This window comes from Heptranchias perlo, chromosome 9, assembly GCF_035084215.1.
Source record: "Heptranchias perlo isolate sHepPer1 chromosome 9, sHepPer1.hap1, whole genome shotgun sequence".
In the NCBI taxonomy this organism is placed as follows: Eukaryota; Metazoa; Chordata; class Chondrichthyes; order Hexanchiformes; family Hexanchidae; genus Heptranchias; species Heptranchias perlo.
The window spans coordinates 15441379-15453569 of NC_090333.1; the positions used below are offsets into that span (position 1 = coordinate 15441379).

Genomic DNA, 12191 nt, shown 5'->3' on the forward strand with positions numbered 1-12191 from the left:
ACATCCCAAAGCACTTTATAGCCAATGAAATACTTTTGAAGTGTAGCAACTGTTGTAATGTAGGAAACGCTGCAGCCAATTTGTGTACAACAAGGTCCCACAAACAGCAATGTGATAATGACTAGATAATCTGTTTTAGTAATGATGTTTGAGGGATAAATATTGGCCAGGACACCAGGATAACTCCCCTGCTCTTCTACAAATTGTGTCATGGAAACGTTTGCATCCACTTAAGAGGGCAGACGGGGCCTCTGTTTAACGTCTCATCCGAAAGATGGCACCTCCAACAGCGCAGCACTCCCTCGGTACTGCACTGAAGTGTCAGCCTTAATTATGTGTTCAAATCTCTGGAGTGGGAGACACTCTCATATGACGTCACTATCTAGTGGAGATGTTAATCCATTTAAAATAAATAAGTAAGCTTAAAAGAAGAAAAAGCATTAATCAGATTTAAAATAAATCCTACTCCATTTGCCCAATTTCTTCGTCTCAGTCGCATCTGTTCCGATGATGCCTCCTTCCTTACTAGTGCTTTTGATATGTCTTCCTTTTTCCTCAACCGAGGATTCCCCCCCCCCCCTCTGTAGTTGACAGGGCCCTCGACCGTGCCCGTCCCATTTCCCAACCTTCTGCCCTCACCCCTTCCCCTCCCTCCCAGAACCACGATCGGGTCCCCCTTGGCCTCATCTTCCACCCCACCAGCCTCCACATTCAATGGATCATCCTCCGCCATTTCCGCCACCTCCAGCGCGATGCCATTACCAAACATATCTTCCCATCCCCTCCCCTTTCAGCTTTCCGAAGTGACCGTTCCCTTTGCGACACCCTGGTCCACTCTTCCATCACCCGCTCCCGTTCCCACAGCACCTTCCCGTGCAAGCATGAGAGAGCCAACACCTGCCCTTTCACCTCCTGCCTGTTATAACTGGATAGCCTGATGGTGAAGAATAGAATACTGGAGCCTAGTCTTCAGTTGCTTCAAAACCTTTATTCCTAGAGCTCCACATTTACACCCACACCACACGCTGGATCAGCTCTCTTATAAATGGATACAAGAAAGTTCCCAATTGATACACACCACATGAATACAATTAACACATGGATACAATTAATACTCCCTTCCCACCTAGGAACTAAGGAAGGTAAATTGGAAAGAAAATTGACAGACAAGGAGATAGAACGGCAGTGGGAAATATTTAAAACGGTGATCAATAGAGTTCAGGAGAAATATATTTCTCCTTTTAAAAAAAACAAGAACAAACTAGCCAATAATGAAACGCTATGGATGAATAAAGAGATATGGGTAAAATTGAAACTAAAGAAAAAGGCATGCTCTAAATAAATGTGCAATAAAGGAGAGGATGACAAAAGGGAATACGAAGAGGTTAGGAAAGAAATTTTTTTTAAAATTAGGAAAGCGAAAAGGGACTATGAAATTAAATTATCAAGAAAAATAAAAAATAGTAAACTATTCTACTGATGCATGAATAACAAAAGAAAAATTAGGATAGAGATAGAGCCACTAAGTGATGCACAAGATAAACTCACAGATAATGACAGCGAAATGGCAGAAATATTGAATAGTTACTTTGCCTCAGTATTTACCAGGGAGACTAACAAGGTGGGCATGACATTAGAAGAAGAGATCAAAAAAGATATAAAGACATTTAAAGTAGAAAGTGGGGGGGTGGGGGAAGATAAACTAATCAAACTTAGAGGATAAAACCCCTGGTCTGAATGGATTGCATCCACACATTTTTTTTAAAAATTAGGGAAGAGTTAGCACAGGCACTATCACATACATAAAATAACCATTAGAAAAGGGAATAGTGCCAGAGGACTGACGTGCAGCTAATGTGATTCCTACATTTAAAAAGTGAGATAGAACAAGTCCAGGGGACGATAGACCAGTTAGCTTAACGTCGACATAGGAAAGATAATGGAAACTTCACTCAAAGATGTAGTGGAAAACATCTAGAAAACGTAACTATAATAAAGAATAGTCAGCACAGATTTCAGAAGGGAAAGTCATGCTTGACAAATCTTATTGTATTCTTTGAAGAAGTAACAGAAAGAGTAGACAGGGGTAATGTAGTAGATGTAGATTTTCAAAAGGCTCTCAATAAGGTAGCGTATTGTAGACTCTTGACTACGGTCAGAGCATGTAGCATCAGGGGACAGGTAGCAGAATGGATGGCAAGCTGGCTACAAGGCAGAAAACAAAGTAGGGGTTAAGGGTAGCTAATCAGGCTGGCAAAAGGTGGGAAGTGGTGTTCCACCATTGTTCACAATTTACATTAACGATTTGGACTCGGGAATTGGAGGTACAATTTTAAAATTTGCGGACAAAATCAAATTAGGGTGTGTAGTTAATACAAAGGAAGAATGCATCAAAATTCAAGAAGACATTAATAAACTTGCAGAATGGGCATGTAATTGGCAAATGAATTTCAATATAGATAAGTTTTTTTTTATTCGTTCATGGGATGTGGGCGTCGCTGGCGAGGCCAGCATTTATTGCCCATCCCTAATTGCCCTCGAGAAGGTGGTGGTGAGCCACCTTCTTGAACCGCTGCAGTCCGTGTGGTGACGGTTCTCCCACAGTGCTGTTAGGAAGGGAGTTCCAGGATTTTGACCCAGCGACAATGAAGGAACGGCAATATATTTCCAAGTCGGGATGGTTTGTGACTTGGAGGGGAACGTGCAGGTGGTGTTGTTCCCATGTGCCTGCTGCTCTTGTCCTTCTAGGTGGTAGAGGTTGCGGGTTTGGGAGGTGCTGTCGAAGAAGCCTTGGCGAGTTGCTGCAGTGCATCCTGTGGATGGTACACACTGCAGCCACAGTGCGTGGTGGTGAAGGGAGTGAATGTTTAGGGTGGTGGATGGGGTGCCAATCAAGCGGGCTGCTTTGTCTTGGATGGTGTCGAGCTTCTTGAGTGTTGTTGGAGCTGCACTCATCCAAGCAAGTGGAGAGTATTCCATCACACTCCTGACTTGTGCCTTGTAGATGGTGGAAAGGCTTTGGGGAGTCAGGAGGTGAGTCACTCGCCGCAGAATACCCAGCCTCTGACCTGCTCTCGTAGCCACAGTATTTATATGGCTGGTCCAGTTAAGTTTCTGGTCAATGGTGACCCCCAGGATGTTGATGGTGGGGGATTCGGCGATGGTAATGCCGTTGAATGTCAAGGGGAGGTGGTTAGACTCTCTCTTGTTGGAGATGGTCATTGCCTGGCACTTATCTGGCGCGAATGTTACTTGCCACTTATGAGCCCAAGCCTGGATGTTGTCCAAGTGTGAGGTGGTACATTTTGGTAGGAAGAATAAGGGGGCCACATACCGCTTGGATAATAGTCTAATTGGGGTATAGGAGCAAAGGGTTCTCAGGGTAAAGATACACAAATCACAAAAAGTAGCGACGCAGGTTAATAAGGCCGTAAAAAAATCAAACCAAGCACTGGAGTTCATTTCTGGATGAATAGAATTGAAAAGCAGAGAAGATATGTTAGACGTGTATAGAACCTTGGTTAGACCACATTTGCGGTCCTGTGCACAGTTCTGGTCTCCATATTATAAAAAGGACATGGAGGCATTGGAGAAGGTACAAAAAAGATTCACAAGTATGATCTCAGAATTGAGAGGATATATTTATTAGGAAAGGCTGAACAGGCTGGTGCTGGGGCAAATGTCATAAATGCATTTAAGGGGAAGCTAGAAAAGCACATGAGGGAGAAAAGAATAGAAGGGTAGGCTGATAGGGTTAGATGAAGTAGGGAGGGTGAGGCTCATGTAGAGCATAAACACTGACATAGGCCAGTTGGGACAAATGGCCTGTTTCTGTTTCAGTGTAACACCATCCAGGACCCCATATAGTCCTTCCAGGTGAAACAGCGATTTACTTATACTTCTTTCAATTTAGTATACTGTACTCGCTGCTTACGATGCGGTCTGCTTTACATTGGAGAGACCAAACGCATATTCGGCGATAGTTTTGCTGAACACCTCCATTCAGTCCGCAAGCCTGACCCCGAGCTTCCGTTTGCTTGCCATTTTAATTCTCCGTCCCAATCCCACTCTGACCTCTCTCCTCCTCAGCCTCCTACACTGTTCCAATGAAGTTCACCAGAAGCTTGAGGAACAATAACAAGAACTTGCATTTATATAGCGCCTTTTAACGTAGTAAAATGTCCCAAGGCGCTTCACAGGAGCGTCATTGAACAAAATTTTACACCGAGCTACATAAGGAGATATTAGGTTGTGTGACTAAAAGCTTGGTCAAAGAGGGGGTTTTAAGGAACGTCTTAAAGGAGGAGAGAGAGGCGAAGGGGTTTAGGGAGGGAATTCCAGAGCTTAGGGCCTGGGCAGCTGAAGGTACGGCTGCCAATCGTGGAGTGATTAAAATCGGGGATGTGCAAGAGGCATGAACTGGAGGAGCGCAGAGATCTCGGGGTTGTAGGGCTGGAGGAGATTACAGAGATAAGGAGGGGCAAGGCCATGGAGGGGTTTGAAAACAAGGATGAGAATTTTAAAATCGAGGCATTCCCGGACCGGGAGCCAGTGTAGGTCAGCGAGCACAGGAGTGATGGGAGAACAGGACCTGGTGGAGACGCGCAATGTTACGGAGGTGGAAGTAGGCAGTCAGGATGATGGAGTGGTTATGTGGTCGGAAGCTCATCTCAGGGTCAAATAGGACCCCAATGTGCAAACAGTCTGGTTCAGCCTTAGACAGAGGCCAGGGAGAGAGATGGAGTTCCTAGGGAACAGAGTTTGCGGCGGGGGGGCCAAAGACAATGCCTTCGGTCTTCCCAATGTTTAGTTGGAGGAAAGTTGTGCTCATCCAATACTGGATGTCCGTCAAGCAGTGTGACAAATGAGAGACAGTGGAGGGGTTGAGAGAAGTGGTGGTGAGGTAGAGCTGGGTGTCATCAGCGTACATGTGGAACCTGACGTTGTGTCTTTAGATTAGGCACTTCACAATCTCCTGGACTCGAGATTGATTTCAATAACTTCAGATCTTAACCACTGCTCCCATTTTTTCGGGTGCTGGCGATGGTTCTGCTGTTGCCATTTGCACCTCCTCTAGACCCATCTTTTTGTTTCTTTTTACTTGTCCCATTACCACCCTCCTTGCCTTGCACCATCATCTTTTTTGTCATTTAATCAATTCTGCCTTCCACCCAATCAGAGACCTTCCCTTTTCTTCTTTCCTCCCTATTCCCCGCCCACCCCCCCCTTCCCTGGCTCTGTACTTGCTTAAAAACGGTTAAGTCTTTACTACTTCCAGTTCTGATGAAAGATCATCGACCTGAAACTTTAACTCTATTTCTCTCTCCACAGATGCTGCCTGACGTGTTGAGTATTTCCAGCATTGTCTGTTTTTATTTGAAATAAATAGGTTAATTGTCTGTTCAAATAGTGTACAAAGGAAGCAGTTAGTTCGCTAATGATACCAACCACAATTTCTAGGTTATGTGCATGTCGTGCTGTACATTTGTGATTGTTTAACAGTTAATAGTATGCATTGTTTACCCTTTGTGTAAAAGGCTGCAATTTGCTAGCTCATTTGCACATATACAGTTATCTATTCCATTCGTTTGTTCTCCCAGACAATAGCAAAGTAAAAGTAACAATGGTGAGTTTGTCACCCTTTTGAGAAAACTATTTCATCCATAATCATCACTGAAGCAAATTTAGCTACTTTAGGTGGTAGTACAGCTGCTTTCTATCTCCATAAAGTAATGCGCCCTTCTCTCGTCTTTATTCCAGGAAGATATTCCGGTTTAATGGCCCGATTATATTTTATAGAATCTCTTATTCTTTTGAGGTAAATCTTAACATGCTATAGGAGTTTCACTATGACATAATATTGGGCCTATTAACAATGTCAGTCTCATAAAATTCATTGGGGATATGGGGCTCATGTTTTAAAACCTAGTCCTTGGCCACCATCTTGAATTATTGGTGGCTATCGTCAATATAAATTGGAGAATTCTGGAGTGCCTGCATACCGTGTATCTTGCGTGGGAAATGCTGACCCAGCTGATCGAATCAAAAGCATGGAATGAAATGAATAAGAAGGAGGATTAGAGGATTATCTGAGAGATCAAAGGAAATATGCTGTTAATTGGTTAGTGATGGGTGCAATGTCCTAACCCACTCTGATGGAAAGGAGAGACTAATAGCTGGAAATAAACACATGGGCAGCACAGAGTTAGAGAAAGAAATCTTGGGCCAACAGCTTTAAAGGGGCACAGCAGCTATACCACAGGCCATCGGCATACTTGCAAGGGTGACCTGTTTTTAGGTTATCATATCAGATATTTTCTTAGATTCAGTGTCAGCGGCCACTCCTGTAAGTGGACCTCGCATTTTCTGTGATCTGGTGTACATTTTCCTGCCTCATATGTAGGTAAACAATAGCACGACCCAGGAATCATAACAGAGAGCCATTACACTGTACACTACCTATCGGAATGTATCACATACCTTATCCAAGGAAGGATATACTTGCCTTAGAGGCAGTGCAACGAAGGTTCACTAGATTAATTCCTGGGATGAGAGGGTTGTCTTATGAAAAGTAGGATGGGTCTATACTCTCTGGAGTTTAGAAGAATGAGAGGTGATGTCATTGCAACATATAAGATTATGAGGGGGCTTGAGAGGGTAGATGCTGAGTGATTGTTTACCCAGGCTGGAGAGTCTAGAACTAGGGGCCATAGTTGCAGGATAAGGGGTCGGCCATTCAAGACTGAGATAAGGAGGAATTTCTTCACACAGAGGGTTGTGAATCTTTGGAATTTCCTACCCCAGAGGGCTGTGGGTGCTGAGTCATTAAATATATTCAAAGCTGAGATGGATAGATTTTTGGGCTCTAGGGGAATCAAGGGGTATGGGGATCGGGCGGGAAAGTGGAGTTGAGGTCGAAGATGAGCCATGATCTGAATGAATGGCGACGCAGGCACGAGGGGCCGTATGGCCTAATCCTGCTCCTATTTCTTATGTTCTTATACCGCCACGTTTATCCAGGCTGCTGTTCGGAGAAAGGAGAAACACTCTTACTGCCTTTCATCTTTCCCTCACCATCAATTTTTTCCATATTCACTATTTGAAATTTTATTTTGTATTGTTTCTTTCTTGTTTTATAATCTATAGGTGTGTGTTTATTTTTCCTGTGCCTGCACTGAGACCACGGTCCAGATTTTCCTGGGGACTTGCACCATTGTAATGGCGCATTTACGGCGTAGGGACCCTTGAACGGCACAAATGAAAGAGGAAATTGCGGAGTAAGTAACTTCCGCCATTAATTATGCCACTCCATATTTTCCCGGGGCTTTTGCGCCGCATTTGCCCGCATGGAAAACAGTGACAGGTAACTATCATAGCTCTGCCCAAATTGCAATCACAATTTTCCTGCCTTTAAGAACATAACAACATAAGAAAGAGGAGCAGGAGCAGAAGTAGGCCATCCGGCCCCTCGAGCCTGCTCCGCCATTCAATAAGATCATGGCTGATCTTCTACCTCGACGCCATTTTCCTGCACCATCCCCATATCCCTTGATGCTTTTAATATCTAGAAATCTATCGATCTCTGTTTTGAATGTATTCAATGACTGAGACTTCACAGCCCTCAGGGGTAGAGAATTCCAAAGATTCACCACCCTCTAAGTGAAGAAATATCTCCTCATCTTAGTCCTAAATGGCCTACTCCTTATTCTGAGATTGTGACCCCTGGTTCTAGCCTCCCCAGCCAGGGGAAACATCCTCTCTACCCTGTTGAGCCCTGTAAGAATTTTGTATGTTTCAATGAGATCACCTCTCAATCTTCTAAACTCTAGAGAATACAGGCCTAGTCTACTCAATCTCTCCTCATACGACAATCCTGCCATCCCAGGAATCAGTCTGGACCTTCGTTGCACTCCCTCTATGGCAAGTATATCCTTTCTTAGGTAAGGAGACCAAAATTGTACACAATACTCCAGGTGCAGACTCACCAAGGCCCTATATAATTGCAGTAAGACATCTTTACTCCTGTACTCAAATTCTTTTGTAGTAAAGGCCAACATACCATTTGTTTTCCTAATTGCTTGCTGCACCTGCATGTTAGCTTTCAGTGACTCATGTACAAGGACACCCAGGTCCCTTTGAACATCAACATTTCCCAATCTCTCACCATTTAAAAAATACTCTGCATTTCTGTTTTTCCTACCAAAGTGGATAACTTCACATGTTTCCACATTATATTCCATCTGCCATGTTCTTGCCCACTCACTTAACCTATCTATATCCCCTTGAAGCCTCTTTGCATCCTCCTCACAATTCACATTCCCACTTAGTTTTGTGTCATCAGCAAACTTGGAAATATTACATTTGGTCTCCTCATCCAAATCATTGATATAGATTGTGAATAGCTGGGGCCTAAGCACCGATCCCTGAGGTACTCCACTAGTCACCGTCTGCCAACCTGAAAAAGACCCGTTTATTCCTACTCTCTGTTTCCTGTCTATTAATCCATGCCAGTATATTACCCCCAATTCCATGTCCTCTAACTTTGTTCACCAACCTCCTGTGTGGAAAGCCTTCTGAAAATCCAAATACACCACATCCACTTGTTCCCCCTCATCTATTCTACTAGTTACATCCTCAAAGAACTCCAATAGGTTTCTCAAACATGATTTCCCTTTCATAGATCTATGTTGACTCTGCAAAATCCTATTATTATTTTCTAAGTGTCCTATTATCACATCCTTTATAATAGATTCTAGCATTTTTCCTACTACTGATATCAGGCTAACAGGTCTGTAGTACCCTGTTTTTTCTCTCTCTCCTTTCTTAAATAGTGGGGTTACATTTGCTACCCTCCAATCTGCAGGAACCGTTCTAGAATCTATAGAATTTTGGAAGATGACAACCAATGCATTCACTATCTCTATAGCCACTTCTTTTAAAACTCTGGGATGTAGATCATCAGGTCCTTGAGATTTATCGACTTTCAGTCCCATTAATTTCTCTAGTACTATATTTTTACTAATACTAATTTCTTTCAGTTCCTCATTCTCGCCAGACCCTAGGTTCTCTAGTATTTCTGGGAGGTTATTTGTGTCTTCTTCCGTGAAGACAGAAACAAAGTATTTGTTTAATTTCTCTGCCATTTCCTTATTCCCGTTATAAATTCTCCCATCCCTCTCTCTGTAAGGGACCCACATTTGCCTTCACCAGTCTTTTCCTTTTTAAAATACCTACAGAAGCTCTTACAGTCAGTTTTTCTTGCTAGTTTACTCTCAGATTCTATTTCTCTTTCTTTATCAATTTCGTGGTCCTCCTTTGCTGAATTCTAAAATGCTCCCAATCCTCAGGCTTACTGCTTTTTCTGGCAAATTTATCTGCCTCTTTCTTTGATTTAATACTATCTTTAATTTCTCTTGTTAGCCACGGTTGGACCACTTTTCCTGTTGGGTTTTTGTGCCTTCAAGGAATATATATTTGTTGCAAATTATGTATTAATTCTTTAAATGCTAGCCATTGCCTGTCTACAGTCATACCTTTTAATGTAGTTCCCCAATCGACCACAGCCAACTTGTGCCTCATACCTTTTTAGTTTCCTTTGTTTAGATTTAATGCCCTAGTTTCGGATTGAACTACATCATTTTCAAACTTAATGAAGAAGTCTGTCATATTATGGTCACTCTTCCCTAAGGGCTCCTTTACAACAAGATTATTAATTAACTCTTTCTCATTGCACAATACTAGATCTAAAATAGCCTGTTCCCTGGTTGGTTCCTCAACATACTGATCTAGAAAACCATCTCATAAACGTTCCAGGAATTTGTCCTCCACAGTATTAGTGCTAATTTGGTTTGCCCAATCTATATGTAGATTAAAGTCCTCCATGATTTACCATATTACCCTTGTTACATGCACTTCTAATAATTTCCTGTTTTATACCATGCCCTACATTATCACTACCGTTTGGTGGCCTATAAACAACTCCCACCAATGTTTTCTGCCCTTTGCTGTTTCTTAGCTCCACCCAAACTGATTCTACATCTTGATCTTCTGAGCCAAGATCCTTTCTCACCATTGTACTGATCTCATCCTTTATTAACAGCGCTACCCCAACTCCTTTTCCTTTTTGCTTGTTCCTCCTAAATGTCGAATATCCTTGATTATTCAGTTCCCAGCCTTGGTCACCCTGCAGACACATCTCTGTAATGGCAATTAGATCATACCCATTTACTTCTATTTGTGCTGTCAATTCATCTACCTTGTTGTGAATGCTGCGTGCATTCAGATAAAGTTTTCATACCACTGCCACTAGACTGAAAAATAATGGTGCTAGTGGCCTGGTTTTCTCTGGCTGCATTTAAATGTCGTGCTGATTTTTATACTGCACAATACTAAGCATTATACTTGCTGTATTGCACAAAACAATATCTATACAACACACTAAACGTTAAATGTACAATAGTACATTAAACATTAAATACTATAGTGAATCCTACATTTACAGTCTCAAAATGCTTTATTATATACTATACTAAATCAGGTGTATGTAGTACAGCACTAAACATATCTGTATAGTACATTAAACATTATTATACAGTACTATACTAATTGTATTTATACAGAGATGTATCAAATCTGTTTATAGACTACTATACTAAATAAGTTTATAAGGTATTAATTTAAATCTATAAATGCAGCACTGCACTATGAATGACGTGTGTGTATATATAACGTTATATGCAGCACCTTGCTAAACATTACACAGCACATTATGCTTACACTGAATATTTTCTATACAACACTGTTTATTTGTAGTATTGTACAATGGGTGTGTATGTCACTTTCCTCATTTTACTTACTTTAACATGGCATTGTGTTTCATTAAATTAAGCAATAGAGCGTCAGCAATGATAACCAATAATGAGATTAACCTGAGAAAAATCGCAATTTCGGAGTTTCTACGCCTGCTTCCAATTCCATTCGCTTTGCCCAATTTTGCTTTCATAAAATAGTTGTCCCTTTGTGCATAACACAGATCTCATCCACAATCACTGGCGTAGCTATAGACAGTCTAATAAGTTGTTCATGAGAATCTGAGGCAGCAACTTATGTAAGTTGGATACGTTTGTATCTGCAATTTTAGGTTTAAAAGAAAATTATCTGCCCAAACTTCATTAGTCAGCTGCCTAAATATATGAGGTAATATTATCTTTACAAAAGGAAACAAAACTGAACAAAGAGAAACCAAAAGGAAAGGACTGTAGTGTTACACAAGCTATTGGAAATTACCCAGCCTTCCCACTGCATTGTCATACTAATCAGAGTAAATTACTTTTCAAATATTTAAATGTGTCTAAAGAAAAAGAAAGAACTTGTATTTATGTAACGCTTTTCACAACCCCAGGATGTCCCAAAGCGCTTTACAGCCAATTAAGTACTTTTTGAAGTGTAGTCACTGTTGTTATGTAGGAAATGCAGCAGCCAAATTACACACAGCTAGGTCCCACAAACAGCAATGAGATAACGATCAGATAATCCATTTTAGTAATTTTGGTTGAGGGATAAATATTGGCCTGGACATCCGTGCGAACTCTCCTGCTTTTCTTCAAAATAATGCTATGGGATTTTTTATGTCCACCTGATAGGACAGACGGGGCCTCGGTTTAACATTTGATTCGAAAGATGGCACCTCCGACAGTGCAGCACTCCCTCAGTGCTGCACTGGAGTGTTAGCCTGTATTTTGTGCTCAAATCTCTGGAGTGGGACTTGAACCCAAAACCCTCTGACTCCGAGGCGAGAGTGCTAACACTGAGCCACGGTTAACACTATAAATAAATAAATGGTTCCCAAGTAACACTTAATTCAATGGCCATTAACTGCAATGCTTCTGATTCACCACTATGCTTGCTATGACTTATCCTAATTTGAAAACCAGCAAAATAAGTTTTCAGCGGCGAGATTGGCGCATTAGATGGCAAAATTTACAGTGTACATTGCCAATCTCACCATGGCAGGAAAATCTGTGTCCACATCTCTAAAAGGGCTTTTACTTTGGTGCTCAAACATCAGGTTAAGAGACCCTTTGTCAAGAGAGTGAACTCTGCAACCCCTCCTTTTACACTGGGCTGTGCTCGGTAATATTGAGATCTAGACTGTAAATGTGAGAGACTGGATCCCTGAGTTTATTACTGCA

General features: G+C 41.8%; 1 protein-coding gene across 5 annotated transcripts in view; it reads left to right on the forward strand.

Moving 5' to 3' along the window:
* LOC137325143 (volume-regulated anion channel subunit LRRC8D-like) overlaps positions 1–12191 on the forward strand; it is an 81424-nt gene that overhangs the window by 63380 nt on the left and 5853 nt on the right. Inside the window, exon 4 of one of the 5 annotated variants that reach the window (XM_067989905.1) lies at positions 7147–7277. The exons of the other annotated variants lie outside the window; for them this stretch is intronic. The gene's annotated coding sequence lies outside the window, so the exon portion shown is untranslated. The remainder of the gene's footprint in view (positions 1–7146; positions 7278–12191) is intronic. 5 annotated transcript variants of the gene reach the window in all.